Source organism: Podarcis melisellensis (genome assembly GCF_964234715.1).
Source record: "Podarcis melisellensis genome assembly, chromosome: 18".
Classification (NCBI taxonomy): Eukaryota; Metazoa; Chordata; class Lepidosauria; order Squamata; family Lacertidae; genus Podarcis; species Podarcis melisellensis.
The window spans coordinates 1,834,290-1,849,030 of NC_138536.1; the positions used below are offsets into that span (position 1 = coordinate 1,834,290).

A 14,741-nucleotide genomic window follows, 5' to 3' on the forward strand; every position below is an offset into this window, starting at 1 on the left:
TTTCAGATTTTACTTGTGCAGCAGGGATGAAGGAAACCAGTGACGCCCCCCACCCAGCCGCAACCCCCAACCCTGAACCTTCACCGTGGGGGCCGTTGGGAACCCTGAGAAATCCCAAAGGCCATCTGGGTCCTCCATAGGTGTAAAGCCTATGACAGGGGTCTGCAACCCGCGGCTCCGGAGCCGCATGTGGCTCTTTTACACCTTTGCCGTGGCTCCGGGGCGGATACTAGCAAGGAGAGGAGGCGCATTGTGCGCCCCGACACTCCTCACTGTGGCGGGTGCTGTACTGGCTGTGACGCCACATGGGGGCGGTGCGTGCGTTAGTCATGCACCGTCCCGACGTCACCTTCCCGCCCACCTGCCCGCTACATTGTAAGGGGCATGTACGCTGGTCACTGCATTGTAAGGGGCATGTACGCTGGTCACTGTTTTGAAGGGGAGTGAAGAACACACACACACAAAAAGGTAACTTGTTAATTTAACGTTTATTTCTATGAGGAGGAGTAATTCTGAGGGGTCAAACAAAGAAATAATAAAAAAGGGACAAAAAAGTTATTTTTATAATGACGAGTTTTGCGGCTCCCAGTTTTTTTCCCTTCGGAAACAGGTCCAAGTGGCTCTTTTTGTCTTAAAGGTTGCAGACCCCTGGCCTATGAGAACTACCCATGGAGATGATCTTGAGGTGCCACCAGTCTGGAGTTCTAATGGGGAAAGGAGACCCAGGCAGAACAGGGAGTCATTCAGAGATGTTCGGTGGTGGGGCAACCTCTCTTTGAGGGCTGCAATGGGGGCGGGGCTGAGGGATCGGGTCTCCACCCCTCCCGGGGCAAAGGCACGTGGCGCTGCTTCTGGTTCAACCTCCAGGGGAGAAGCTTGGAGAACAGGGACTCTTGCAGGGGTCCTTCATCGCAGGAGATTTAGGAGGACCAAGTCTGCGCTCCAAGGGAGCCAGTTTCCGTCGGAACCTCCCGCCCCTCTCCCCGCAAACCGGTTCCAAACCGGTTTCTGTCGCCCTCAGCGCTTGGAGCCGAAGAGCACACACTCTCCTTTAAAAATAAAAAATAAAAGTCCAAAGGGATTTGCCAAAAGCCATTTACACCTCCTCCTAATGAGCGTCTTGGGCAGAGTCCACTTCCCACCGTGTGCCAATGGCAGCGGTCCAACGAGGTGGCTCTTCCAATCCACGAGGCTGCTTGCCTGGCATGGATCTCCAGAGGCGCCTCTCTCAGCAGCCCTGGCGGGGTTCAGAAGGACACGTGTTTCCGGCGGCGCTGTTTCGCACGTGGCGGCGTACACGTGTCGCCATTGCGCGAAAGTCATCTCCCGTCAAGGTGTGGGTGGGGAAGTTATACTCAGCGAGCCAGCCGTCCTCACTGATAATTCCACATAATTTTAAAGATTTACAAAACAATGGAAAGTGTGCGTGTGTGTGTGTGTGAGAGAGAGAGAGAGAGAGAGAGAGAGAGCGAGAGAGCGCTGGGAAACCCAGCCAGTTGGGCGGGGAATAAATTATTATTATTATTATTATTATTATTATTATTATTATTATTATTATTATTATTAAAAACAGATCCAGTTGGTTTCAAGTTGTCTGCTACGGAGCCGAGCAGAAGAGAAACAGAAATTATTCTTTTGAATACTCTCTCACAAACACCGTATGCCGATATTTATATCCATTTTTAAATATGGACAAACCAGGCATCATCCAGGAAAAAAGGGGTATTTTTAAACTGCCATCTACTGGGGGCGGGGCGTGGATTTAGCCAAACCCTTCAGAATTGTGAAACGAATTAGGAATTAAAGGCTTAATTTAGGCTAGATTAATAAAGGTTTAACGTTACCTCGCGTACCCTAGTCACCATAATGCAGGATCTGTTTTTTTAACGTCGTTTATAAAATTGTAATGCACATTTCGCTGCACACTAGGATAGTCACAAATATATTTTATTTATGATTATTCCCAACCCCCTAAAAAAATGTTTAGGGGTACTCTCATTTTGGCTCAAGAAAATCACCATTTTATAGTTCAAATCGGGGGAAACCAATACAATAAATGGATAAAAGTACAGTGATTCACAAAATGTTTAGGAGCACGCGTACCCCCGGAAAAAAGCAAGGGTAATGGGGGGGGCGGAGCCACACTCGTTGTAGACTTCAATAGGTCTACTTGTCAGAGACTGGCCAGATGAGGAGTGGTTGAGACCTTCACCCCAGGACGCTTCAGGGCAGGAGAGAGATGGAGATAGGATGGACCTAGGATACTGGTGGTTTGAGACAAGGAGACGCCCCAGAAGAGGAAGGAAAAAGCTGGAAAATAATGGAAGGAAGAAGCTAACAGATGCCTTGTTTCTGACCAGAGAGTGATAGAAACAGGAGATCCCCATGTCGCTTGAAACCCGTCCTGCTCCTCCAACCAGGCGCTGCCTTCCTTTCTCAGAGCAGAAAGCCAGAGGCAGAAATATTCATTCCGTTGGCAGCAGGAGGGGTCTGGCATGTGCGAAGTCATTGACACGGGAGAGGGGTGCCCACCCCGGGGCAACAGCTCACGCTTCAAGGAGCACAACCTCCGTGTATTCTGTTTGATGATATTCTTCTTCTTCTTCTTCTTCTTCTTCTTCTTCTTCTTCTTCTTCTTCTTCTTCTTCTTCTTCTTCTTCTTCTTCTTCTTCTTCTTCTTTTTCTTCTTCCATCCCTCGTAGCCAAGTAAGATTGTCTTCCATAAACACGGTTTTAACAATGAGTCCGTAAGTGACTGTGGAAGCCAATTCTGGATCCACACGTCCTTCCACAGTGGGGACATAGGTTTCCACGCAGGAGTTGATCATGGCGAGGGTTTGCCAAGCCTGCCTTCCTCTTGGCACGTTTCTCCCTCGCGTCCTGAGTTCGAGTGTCTCCAAAGCCCACGACACCTTTGGTCAAGGCTGTTCTCCAACTGGAGCGCTAGCAGGCCAGTGTTTCCCAGTTGTCGGTGTTTATACTACATTTTTAAAGATTTGACGAGAGAGTCTTTGAACCTCTTTTGTTGACCGCCAGCATTACGCTTTCCATTTTTAAGTTCGGAATAGAGCAGTTGTTTTGGAAGGCGATATTCAGGCATCCGCACAACATGACCAGTCCAACGAAGTTGATGTTGAAGAATCATCGCTTCGACACTGGAGATCTTTGCTTCTTCCAATACACTGGCATTTGTTCGCCTGTCTTCCCAAGTGATGTGTTTGATGCCTTTAAAAGGACTGAACAGCCGCTCTCTCTGCGCGTCTGGGTTTACGCAGCAGTTAGCTCCGTGAGCTGTGTGCCGGCTCCCATTATTATTATTATTATTATTATTATTATTATTATTATTATTATTATTATTATTATTATTACAACTTTTAAAATTACTGTTCTGTATACCAGCATGTATCCAGCGTTTGTCGCAGCGTAACCCAATGAAAGTAAACCCATTAATTTCAGCGGACCTACCCTGAGCTGTTTTTGGTAGGGTACAACCTATGCTATTAACAAATAGTTGCATTGCTATCCAATTAATTTGCAAATAGTTATTTTTGTGTGCATGTGACATATTGTGTGTGTGTTACATATTTGATCCCCCCAATTATTTTTATTAGTTTTCCAAATTATTACAAATCATACCGAATCACTTTAATTCAATACGATTTCTTAAAATCGGGTTTCCTGTTGCAAACATATTTGACCTGCGTTATGTGTGTCTGTGTGTGACACGTCTACACATAATGCACGTTTGTACAAACAATACGAGTGTATTTTTCCTTCAAAGGTTATCTTCCATACGATATGGAATAAGCGGATGGACTGAGCTTCGATCCTGGCTGCTTTTGAATCTGCGTCAAAAGCCTGTTCTGAGTAGTCGTATTTGGATCGGGCAATAGCAGGGGAGCGAAAGGAGTTAAGGAGAGGGATGGAGGAAGGGAGGAAGAAGAAGGAAGAGAGACAATGAAAGGAAGGAAGGAAGGAAGGAAGGAAGGAAGGAAGGAAGGAAGGAAGGAAGGAAGGAAGGAAGGAAGGAAGGAAGGCCGGCCGCGTGGGGTGTGTGCCTGGAAGACGCAGAAAGCCCTTTTTTATTTTATAGAGCGTATAGATGCGAGTATATGTCCGTCACTCTCTGCGCGCAAGGGCGAAGATGGGAAAGGAATGTAGCAGGCTTGCTGTGGAATGAGGGAGGGGAAGGAAGGAAGGAAAGAGAAAGCGGGAGGAAAGAAAGAGAGAAAGAGAGAAAGAGAAAAAAGGAAGGAAGGAGAGAGAGAGAGAGAGAGAGAGAGAGAGAGAGAGAGAGAGAGAAGAAAGAAAGAAAGAAAGAAAGAAAGAAAGAAAGAAAGAAAGAAAGAAAGAAAGAAAGAAAGAAAGAAAGAAAACAGGAGGAAGGAAAGGAGAGAGAGAGAGAGAGAGAGAGAGAGAGAGAAAGGAAGGAAGAAGGGGAAATTAAAAAGAATAAAGGAAAAGCGGAAGAAAACTAAAAAGCGTGACAGAAGGAAGGGAGGAAGGAGGGAGGGAGGAGAGGGAAGGAAGGGTGAAGTAGCAAGAAAAAAGGAAGAGAAAGAAGCGAGGGAAAGAGAGAATGAGGGACGAAGGGGAAACGAAAAAGAATAAAAGGGGAAGAGAACGAAGAGGGAGGAAAAAACGAAAAAGAAAGGAAGGAAGAAAAAGGGAACAGGAAAGAGAGAGAAGGGGAAATAAAAAAAGGGGAGGTTTATAATTAGGGGACGCGTGTGTGTGTCTTCACGCGGGCCCTTGGTTTCACACGGAGCCCTGTTCCCTACTCGCCCTCCGCCCGGGCCTTGGTCTCCGCGGGGTCCCGAGCCTCTCCGCCGAAGCCCGGCTCCTTCTCCGCCCCGGGGGACGCACGGAGGCAGAATCGGCGCTGTGCGCCCCTCCCGGATCCTGGCCTTTCTCTCCCCCCCGCCGCCTCCCTCTTTCCCAAAGTGTCTGAGCGGATTATTTATGGGGGGCGAAGCGGTATTCATACGTATTTAGAGTAATTCCGCCAGTGTTTAATTAGGAAGGGCGAGTGGCGTCCTTTAGTTCCAGTCAATGCCCTATTGAAAAGCAGTTAATAGCGATGCAAATTGTGCCTCTGTCTTTACAAGGCTCTGGTAAATAAAGATTTAAACACTGGTCACAATTGGCTCCTTAAGTACCCCTGTTGTTCGCACTAATTGAGCCGTCGGTGTTTTATTTCCCCATCCCAACAAATAAATAATAATTTAAAAGGAGGAGGAGATAGAGCGGCGGACGACGCCAAGTCCTACTCCGAGGAGGAGGAGGAAAGGCCCGTGGAGGTCAATGCTGGTGATCTCCTCGCTTGGACTACTGCAATGCGCTCTCCCTGGGGCTCCCTTTGAAAGTGACTCGGAAGCTACAACTAATCCAGATTGTGGGGACTGGGGCCATATATAAAACCGGTCCTGAAAGACCTTCACTGGCTCCCAGGACGTTTCCGAGCACAATTCAAAGTGTTGGTGCTGACCTTGAAAGCCCTAAACGGCCCAGTAGACCTGAAGGAGCGTCTCCACCCCCATCATCCAGCCCTGACACTGAGGTCCAGCTCCGAGGGCCTTCTGGCGGTTCCCTCCCTGTGAGAAGTGAAGTTGCAGGGAACCAGGCAGAGGGCCTTCTCGGTGGTGGCACCCGCCCTGTGGAATGCCCTCCCATCCGATGTCAAGCAGAGAATGAACTACCTGACTTTTAGAAGACATCTGAAGGCAGCCCTGTTTAGGGAAGTTTTTAATGTCTGATGTTTTATTGTGTTTTTAATATCCATCTGGTACGCAGGATGAGACCCTCCCTGCCCACAGACTGTCTGGCCAGAGTGGTGCATGCTCTGGTTATCTCCCGCTTGGACTACTGCCATGTGCTCTATGTGGGGCTACCTTTGAAGGTGACATGGAAACTACAACTAACCCAGAATGCGGCAGCTGGACTGGGGACTGGGAGCGGCCGCCGAGACCACATAACACTGGTCCTGAAAGACCTTCATTGGCTCCCAGTACATTTCCAAGCACAATTCAAAGGGTTGGTGCTGACCTTGAAAGCCGGAAACGGCCCAGTATCCCTGAAGGAGTGTCTCCACCCCGGACACCGGGGTCCTCCTCCCGAGGGTCTTCTAGCAGTTCCCTCCCTGCGAGAAGTGAGGTTACAGGGAACCAGGCAGAGGGCCTTCTCGGTGGTGGCGCCCTCCCTGTGGAACGCCCTCCCATCAGATGTCAAGGAAATAAACAACTGTCTGACTTTCAGAAGACATCTGAAGGCAGCCCTGTAGGGGGAGGTTTGTAATGTCTGACGTTTTATTCTGTCTTTATATGTACTGGAACTCGCCCAGATGGGAAAGTAAGATAGCCAGTATGGTGAGGGGGTTAGCCCGACCTACTGGGACCTGAGAGACCCGGATTCAAATCTCCGCTTCGCCCTAAAGCTCACGGGGTGTGACTTTAGGCCAGTCACTACCTCACAGGGTTGTTTTTAGGAATTGTGTTTGAAGGGACAGGAAAACCATGCACAGTGGGATATAAATGCAATGTAAATGCATTTTTAAAATGCATTGCATTGGGGAACCCCTCCCGACTTACCATTCTGTGAAGTAATTTAAATGAAAGCCACCTTGGAGAGCGTGCCAGCAAGCTAGCAGTCCTACTGGTTGAAGCCAACTCTAGAGTAGTCCCGTTGAAAAACAGACAGGCCTAAATCAGGCTCGCCCCATTTCATGTCAGCCGGTCTACTCCGTGTAGGGCTTCGCAGCTGCGCCTTGAAGGAAGAACTTCTGGTTTTCGGACTCTTGAGCTGAAGATTTTATCATTCCTTAAAGTGGAAAAGCAAAACAGAATAAGCGCGTGTCGGGAATGACTCCTGCCCGGGTGGGACCACGTCGCTGCCCTCCGGAAACCCTCCTGCTCCGTCCCAGCTGAGGGTTTGTGTGTGTGTGATAAATGCGCTCTGCACACGCTCATGTGCACCGCTGCCTAGAAGGCGCCAGGGAATGCGCTCCGGTTTTTAAAGAGCCGGATGTCTAAGGAGAAATGTCTAAGGAAAAAGGACGGTGGCGGTCGACCCCCCTCACAATAACAATGGTTGTGCCCGATGTTAGTCATGCTCAGAGAAATGTAATAATATTTAAAGCATACACACACGCCTCTCCCAGAATCCTGGGAACTGTAGCGTCCTCTACAATTCCCAGCACCATTGACAAACTGCAGTTTCCAGGATTTAAATATATGGTGCGTGCACAGCCTAATTTAGGTCCCTTGCTCTGAGATTAATAATAATAATAATAATAATAATAATAATAATAATAATAATAATAATAATAATAATAAAAAACAGAGCTTCAGTGTCCCCAGTGCTTTACAGAGCGCAGTTTTCTCGCAACTAAGCGCGGCGTGCAATGCATCTTAATCCCATAAAAGTCTGTTAAGCGTTGGGGTCTTTCAGTGGGGAAACGAAGGACCCGATCCAACCAAAATAAAGCCCTTTCGAAACCCAATGGCCTTGATTTTCTTTTTCTTTTTTTAAAAAGGGGGCGGCTTAACAGACCGATCACAACGCTTTGCTTACTCGCAAGTAAGCCTTACCGTGCGCAACGAGGCTTACGCCTAAGTAAGAAAGTGCTGGAACGCGAGGTCTTAGCCTCTCCGACGCAACTGAGTGTTTCATTGTCGTCGTGTTTCGCTGTTGACTCTCGAAAACGTAAATCGAGGGAGACACAAAAACTGGCGACGATCGTGGGCCAGCAATATTATATTTGGGTGTTTTTAATCCGGGACGGGAGGGAAAGGAATAATCGTTTGAAGCTTGTGGCGCGCTCTAAGCGGAGTGAAACTGAACCTCCGCGTTTGGTAGGCACGGTCTTAGATGTTTTAAATAAATTGAATTGCATCCGTTTGGATGTCGCCGTCTTGGAATTCGAACAAGCAAAAAAACAACAACAATGAATTATTATTATTATTATTTATTTATTTATAGGGTTATACACAGGCAGCTTGCCTTGAATATTGGTGACCTGGGGTTGCGTCTAAGTCCTGATTAGAGCCAGGTAAATTGAAATTAAAGGGCAGGTCCATTAATTTCAATAGGCCTGCTCTGAATTTGGTCAATGTTAATGGTATCATAGAACTGTAGAATTGGAAGGGAATCTTTATTGCATGCAGCAAGCTAACAGCACCAAGAATATAGTGTTTTTAGATAGATAGATAGATAGATAGATAGATGATAGATAGATGATAGATAGATAGATGATAGATAGTTTGGTAATCAATACATATATATCGCCTAACAGCCCTTTCTATTCATATTTACTTGGGAGTAAGTGTATTCTATTCATATTTACTTGGGAGTAAGTAGTAGTCCACCCGAATAATAATAATAATAATAATAATAATAATAATAATAATAATAATAATAATAATTTATACCCAGCCCATCTGGCTGGGCTTCCCCAACTCTGTGCTTCCAAAAAAATATTAAAATACTGTAATACATCAAACATTAAAAACGTCCTTAAACAGGGCGGACTTCAGATGTCTTCTAAAAGTCTGGTAGTTGTTGTTCTCTTTGACATCTGGTGGGAGGGCGTTCCACAGGGAGGGCGCCACTACGGAGAAGGCCCTTACATACATTTAAAGCGCACACCTCAAATATTGGGAACTGTAGTTCTTTAATTTTGGGGGTGTGCGTGTTAAACTACAGCTCACAGGATTCTGGGGACGGATGTGTTTTTTCGAACAGTACGGTGTGCACACAGAAATCAGGGAATTGGTTGTTCGGTGAGACAAGGAGCGCAGGAGCGCAGTCGTGTTTGTGTGGAAAGGAAGGTTGGGAATAATCTGGTGTGGAAGACAGGGGCGCTGGAAGAAAATGACAGTATTTGAAATTAGTAGATTCCAGAGTCATTTATCTTGGAGACGACTGAATTTGAGAATGGGGTGGGTGTTCTTTCAGTTTCTAGGGAATCCGTGTTGACCTATCCTAGCTGCGTTTTCTTTCATGCCACCCTCTGAAAAAAACCGGTGGAATCCTGCGCCTGCCCTGAGATTCTTAACAGGCGGTTTCAGATGCGTTTACTCGGAAGTAAAGGCCCGTCGTTATCAAGCCAATCGCTTGCCAAAGGCGTCAGGACAGCCGCTTCGGTATTTTGGGAACGCAGAGTTCCATCTCGAATAAAAAACAATTTTCATTTCGGATGAAATAATTTTTGGGGGTGTGCCGGAGCCGGGGGCCGGTATTCGTAAATTGGGTTTTTAAGGCAAATTGGGAAACCTTCCTAGTTCCCAGGCACGTTTCCTCCCCCACAACTGAAACAAAACGTAAAATGCCCACCCCAACCCGAGTAAAATCAATTATTAAATCTGCAGAGGCTGTTCATTGATTTGAGGCTAGGTGTTGCCAGAAACCTTAAAAAAATTAGCAGCCTAAGACCCAACTCGAATATCGCAGCTAAAATGACCGAGAAACGTGTGGATCGGGACCAACTCAATTTTACTCAGACCCAGTGAAAACAGCAGTTAATAATAATAATAATAATAATAATAATAATAATAATAATAATAATAATAATAATAATTTATTTATACCCCGCCCATCTGGCTGGGCCCCCCCAGCCACTCTGGGCGGCTTCCATAGAAACCAGGAAACACTAAAATATCATACATTAAAAACTTCCCTGAACAGGGTTTATCAAGTTTATCGTGTGGATTGGTTTCAGCGGGTCTACTCGGCGTAGGTTTTACTTGGACACAGCTTATTAACGGGGGTTGGGGTGGGGGAATCGATATGACGCCCTATTTTAACAGAAGGGGAAAAAGCAAGATTGTAAACATTAAAACCAAAAGTTAAAACAGCCACAATTAATAATGGGTGCTGTGCTTCGCTTCTGTTTATTTAAGATACGATTAAATTAAGAGAGACTTTGGCGTTTGCTCGCCACTATTCACCTTCTGGGGCCGGCGGGTAGATATAAATAAGATTTTTTTATGTGCTTGTTCATTTTGACCACAAACACCACTACTAGAGCCCGGAAAGGCTATTGGTTTAAAAATGCCTTTTAGGAATGAGACAGTGGTGTTTTTTCTGGGCAAAACCGGATTTAACAAACCGGCTCAGCCGGAATTCGTGGAGTCCGAGCCTCGGCGCGTTTACTTGGGAGTAAAGTCTCAGTGAACTCGTTGGTTTTGGGTATACACGCGCCAGGATTTAGGGACGCACACAAGGAGAGGTTTTCGGAAGCCACGAAGTCAGATAATTCTGACGACTCTTAGATGTTCATTTTCAGGTTTAAGACTGGGGAAGGAAGGTGAAAAGGAAAGAGATGGGGAGGTTAGAGAGGGAAAGTTGCTGGCAAAAGAAGGGACAAAATGTGCGTGAGAGAGAGAGAAAGGGAGAGAGAGAATAAGAGAGAGAACGAGAGACAGAATGTAGAGAATGAGAGAGAGAGAATGAAGAGAGGAAATGAGAGAATGAAGAGGGAAAATGAAAGAGGGAATGAAAGAGAGGGAATGGAGAGAGAAAGAATGAAAGAGGGGAGAGAATGAAAGAGAAAAGAAAGAGAGAATGAAAGAGAGAAGGAGAGAATGAAAGAGAAACGAGAGAGAATGAAAGAAAAAGAATGGAGAGAGAGAGAGAAAGAGAGAAGGAGAGAATGAAAGAGAAAAGAGAGAGAGAATGAGAGAATGAAAGAGAAAAGAGAGAGAGAATGAAAGAGAGAGAGAGTGAGAGAGAGAGGAGAGAGAGAGAATGAAAGAGGAAAGAATGAAAGAGAAAAGAGAGAGAGAATGAGAGAGAGAATGAAAGAAAGAGAATGCAGTGAGAGAGAGAATGAAAGAGAATAGAGAGAATGAAAGAAAGAAAGAAAGAGAGAAGGAGAGAATGAAAGAGAAAAGAGAGAGAGAATGAAAGAGGAAAGAATGAAAGAAAAAAAAAGAAAGAGAATAGAGAGAATGAGAGAATGAAAGAGAGAGAACGGAGAGAGAGAGATTGGGGGGGCATTGCTGGCAAAGGGAAAGAGCGAAATGAGGGCGCTGTATGAGGGAGGGGGGAATCACAGAGAGGGGGGAACAGCAGCAGGAAAAACGGGGTGGATGGGGAAATAAATTACAAAAAAAAATCGGGGGGGGGGGAGAGAGATGGGAAATGAGACCGGAGAAGAGCATTCGAACCGAGGGAGAACGGCAGGAGGGGATTAAAAGGAACGGGGCACGGGGGGGGGGGGGCGTGGAGAAGGGGAAAAAAGGAAGGAAGGAGAGAGGAACGGAGGGAAGTTAAGAAACAAAAGAGAAAGGAAGAGAGGAGAGGAAGAGGAGAGAGGGGAAGAGAAAGAAGAAGTAAAATAAAGAAAATAAATGATGGTAAAAGTGAGAGGAAGAAGCGGGGAGCGAATGTGCGCCCCCCCAATTCACTCTGTATTGGAACACCCCCCCCCAATCCACTCCGGTTTTTTTGCTGGCGCCCAGCCCTCTCGGCGAGGGGCCGGCCAGCCTCTCCTCTCGGCCCGGCTCCCATTTCCCTGATTGCATTTAAACGCGTCATTATCCAGAGCGAGGACTCTCGGAGGTGGGGGGCGTCCCTGGCCGCTCCGATCCTCATCGATTCCTATCCCTAATTCATCACCGTCTCTCCCCGATCGATCCGTCCGCCCCTGCCTGCCTGCCGTAGATACAGCTTCGACCCCAACCACCAACTCCCCGTCTCCTCCTCCCCCAGTTTCTCCGCGCGCAGGGCTTCCCAACGTGGCGCCGGGGGCCAATCCGGAGTGAGACCGGTTTGGCAAAAGGAGCTGCTGTGTTTTACTGCTCCTCCTCAGGGCTGCAAGCCTCCCTAAACAGGGCTGCCTTCAGATGTCTTCTAAAAGCCAGACAGTTGTTTATTTCCTTGACATCTGATGAGGAGGCGTTCCACAGGGAGGGCGCCACCACCGAGAAGGCCCTCTTCCTGCTTCCCTGTAACCTCGCTTCTCGCAGTGAGGGAACCACCAGAAGGCCCTTGCAGCTGGACCTCGGTGTCCGGGCAGAAGGATGGGAGTGGAGACGCTCCTTCAGGTCTACTGGGCCGAGACCATTTAGGGCTTTCAAGGTCAGCACCAACACTTTGAATTGTGCTCGGAAACGTACTGTACAGGTCTTTCAGTCTGCCCCACTCTGAGCATCTGGGCGTCCTAAATATCAGCTGGCTCAGTTGCTAGAGCACGAGATTCTTAATCTCAGGGTTGCAGGTTCAAAGCTCAGGTGGGCAAAAGATTCCTGCTTGGCTGGGGGTTGGACTGAATGAGCCCTAGTCCCAGGGCCAGATTTAGGTTTGATGCGGCCCTCAGCTCCTGAAGGCAATGGGGCCCTTTATATGTAGGTTTGATGCGACCCTCAGCTCCTGAAGGCAATGGGGCCCTTTATAAATAGGTACCGCTCCGGCAGGAAGGTAAACGGCGTTTCCATGCGCTGCTCTGGTTTGCCAGAAGTGGCTTAGTCCTGCTGGCCACATGACCCAGAAGCTGTACGCCGGCTCCCTTGGCCAATAAAGCGAGATGAGTGCCGCAACCCCAGAGTTGGCTGCGACTGGACCTAATGGTCAGGAGTCCCTTTACCTTTAATAGGTATCTAAAGCCATTTGCACATAACAAAATATGTATTTTATCAAAGTAATTTGTTTTTTATCTTATTTTTTGGAAATGTACATCAAGTGTTTTTTTCCCCTTTAATTTTTTTGCGGAGGCCCAAGACAGTGAGGCCCTAAGGTATAGCTTGTTTAGCTTCTACGTAAATCCTGCACTGGCTCTGCTCACTATTCCTACGCAATGAATGGTCGACCTTAGAGCCATCTTGCCCCAAAATGGCAACTGGACATTCCATTTGTGGGAATCTTGTGGATAGTAGGAGGTAAGGGTAAAGGGACCCCTGACTGTTAGGTCCAGTCGTGGCTGACTCTGGGGTTGCGGCGCTCATCTCGCTTTACTGGCCGAGGGAGCCGGCGTACAGCTTCCGGGTCATGTGGCCAGCAGGACTAAGCCGCTTCTGGCGAACCAGAGCAGCGCACGGAAACGCCATTTACCTTCCCTCCAGAGCGGTACCTATTTATCTACTTGCACTTGCTTTCAAACTGCTAGGTGGGCAGGAGCAGGGACCGAGCAACGGGAGCTCACCCCGTCATTGCGGGGATTCGAACCGCGACCTTCGGATCGGCAAGTCCTAGGCTCTGTGGTTTAGACCGCAGCGCCACCCGCGTCTTTGACATTCCCCTGTATATTGCCGGAAGCTATTTGTTAGATTCGTTTGAATCTCTTGACTTAAGCAGTCCAGTTTTGCTTGTCCAGATTGGATTGTTCCTGGTAAGTTCCCCTTTAATCCCATGTGCTGTTGGTTGAGAGCCAGCAAAAGAACATCAAAATGGAACAAGGCGAAACAGAAAAAGGAGAAGGGTCAAGAGAGGAAGACTGCTGTGTGACCAGCCCTTTTACGGGGTCTCGCTGTGGGATGTGATAACATAAGTAGCAGCCAAGTACAACATTCCTTGTTTTCCTAGAGTGGCCAGGCTGGGGAATGTTTGGTCCAGCCAGTCGAAAACTTCCTGTTTCCTCCTGGCTGGAGCATCCTTCCTTTTGCATGTGACTAGAGGTGGGCGTGGCCTTACCTGTCCAGGTAACAAAAGGACAAGGCACGCAGCCATCTCTCTCTGTGTGTGACTTCCTCTGTCGTTGGAGCAGCTTTTAGCTAGAAATGCTCTTTCAACCAACAGAAGACACTGGGATTCTCCCCATATGGGATAGATCTACATGTACAGTGGTACCTCAGATTACATACGCTTCAGGTTACAGACTCCGCTAACCCAGAAATAGTACCTCGGGTTAAGAACTTTGATTCAGGATGAGAACACAAATCGTGCTCCGGCGGCGCCGCAGCAGTGGGAGGCCCCATTAGCTAAAGTGGTGCTTCAGGTTAAGAACAGTTTCAGGTTAAGAACAGACCTCCGGAATGAATTAAGTACTTAACCTGAGGTACCACTGTATATACTTTGTAACTAAGTCTGCCTGCAGGGATCCAACTGTGAATTGATGATGTGAGTAAACTTCTTTTATATACTTCACACAAGATTGTGGCATGTTTATTCTTTTAAGAGGGATATGAAGGAACTTAAAATAAATTTATTCTTTTAAGAGGGATATAAGGGAACTTAGGGACGCGGGTGGTGCTGTGGGTTTGCTGATCAGAAGGTCGGCGGTTCGAATCCCCGCCACGGAGTGAGCTCCCGTTGCTCAGTCCCTGCTCCTGCCAACCTAGCAGTTCGAAAGCACGTCAAAGTGCAAGTAGATAAATAGGTACCGCTCTGGCGGGAAGGTAAACAGTGTTTCCGTGCGCTGCTCTGGTTCACCAGAAGCGGCTTAGTCCTGCTGGCCACATGACCCGGAAGCTGTACGCCGGCTCCCTCGGCCAGTAAAGTGAGATGAGCGCCGCAACCCCAGAGTCGTTCACGACTGGACCTAATGGTCAGGGGTCCCTTTACCTTTACTCTAAGGGAACGTACGAGGAACCTAATAGCGAGAGGCTCGCACGAGCCTGCAACCAGTTATTCGCTGTGCGTTTAAAAGGGGAATGTAACTCTGCTAAGTAAAGGAACTTGCTAGCGCAAGTTTGGAAGGGTATGAATAAACAACATATCCTCTCCTGCCACCCTGAACATTCCCACACTCACAGGCTCACGGCCATCTACCTGGTAACATGCAGGGAGAGGATGCTACAGACCAGGTG

At 47.6% G+C, this 14,741-nt stretch overlaps 1 protein-coding gene and 1 long non-coding RNA gene across 2 annotated transcripts in view; both read left to right on the forward strand.

Annotated features, from left to right (window-relative positions):
* The window catches only part of ONECUT3 (one cut homeobox 3), a 70,452-nt gene that overhangs the window by 13,683 nt on the left and 42,028 nt on the right, over window positions 1–14,741 (forward strand). The window lies entirely within an intron of this gene.
* On the forward strand, window positions 10,624–10,906 carry LOC309361046. Its single transcript, XR_014164331.1, has 2 exons — window positions 10,624–10,718; window positions 10,814–10,906. It is a non-coding gene; the product is annotated as an uncharacterized lncRNA (long non-coding RNA).